Here is a 949-nt window from a genome sequence, read left to right as displayed (position 1 = left end):
CGTCTCTAGAAAATAAAAAAATGTTTAGTCTCTCTTGATTTTTTTTACCCAGTCTCTCTAGAAAATAATTTTTAAAAAATGTATACGATCTCTAGAAAATATCTAGTCTCGAAATAAAAAAACAGTACATCCTATCTCTCTAGAAAATAAACAGACATAAAAGCTTTTGGGGAAATGAAGTGCCCAAAACTATGGAATTACTCCTGGTGGCACAGGCAACACCGAATTAGGCTGGGAGATGTAGTACTCTGTTATAAAGGACACTTAGATATTCAAGACTTGGAAGTGTTCTCTCTCCACCCGAGCCACACTGAAGAAAAAAATTATTTTGTAGGCTGTTATCGATTCCCCAGCAATAGCTATCTTTCAGGGTTACTGTCTGTTTATGTTTGTTCAAAACTTTACGCCTGCCCCGCGTTCACTATGTACCTAACGTATAACATGTAAGGCTGACGGCCGAACGGTCTCAAGTGAACGACACGTAACACCTAACAGTCGCCCTGTAAACACATCAATAAGTCAATAAATAAAAGTACTGCGCCTCTGTTTGCATACAAGCCCAAGCGTACAACCTCGAGACACCCTTAGGTCTGTTAGGCTAAAATAAATTATATAGTTCTCTCTTCCTTTGTCCGTTTGGCTAACGTCTTGGTTTAGGAATAATTGAATTCATGGTTTGTTCGCTGCATGTTTTGGTCTCAAATATGGCCCTTTTCTGTATCAAATGCAGTCCTTTTGGCTTTATGAGGAACCTCTGATCACTTGCTGAACCAACACGAGAGAGCACATTGCGAAGCTTATGGAAGTGAGACTATCGTGGCTGGGAAGATCTTGATTTTTAAAAATTCCAAAACTAGAATCAGAGAAAAGCTCTAAAACAGAGGCATGTCCTTCAAAAAAAATGTACTTAATTTACAGCAGATGGATATTCTATAACCAAGCATTTAAA

The sequence above is a fragment of the Penaeus monodon genome, chromosome 24 (genome assembly GCF_015228065.2).
Source record: "Penaeus monodon isolate SGIC_2016 chromosome 24, NSTDA_Pmon_1, whole genome shotgun sequence".
In the NCBI taxonomy this organism is placed as follows: domain Eukaryota; kingdom Metazoa; phylum Arthropoda; class Malacostraca; order Decapoda; family Penaeidae; genus Penaeus; species Penaeus monodon.
This window is presented reverse-complemented; position numbering follows the sequence as displayed.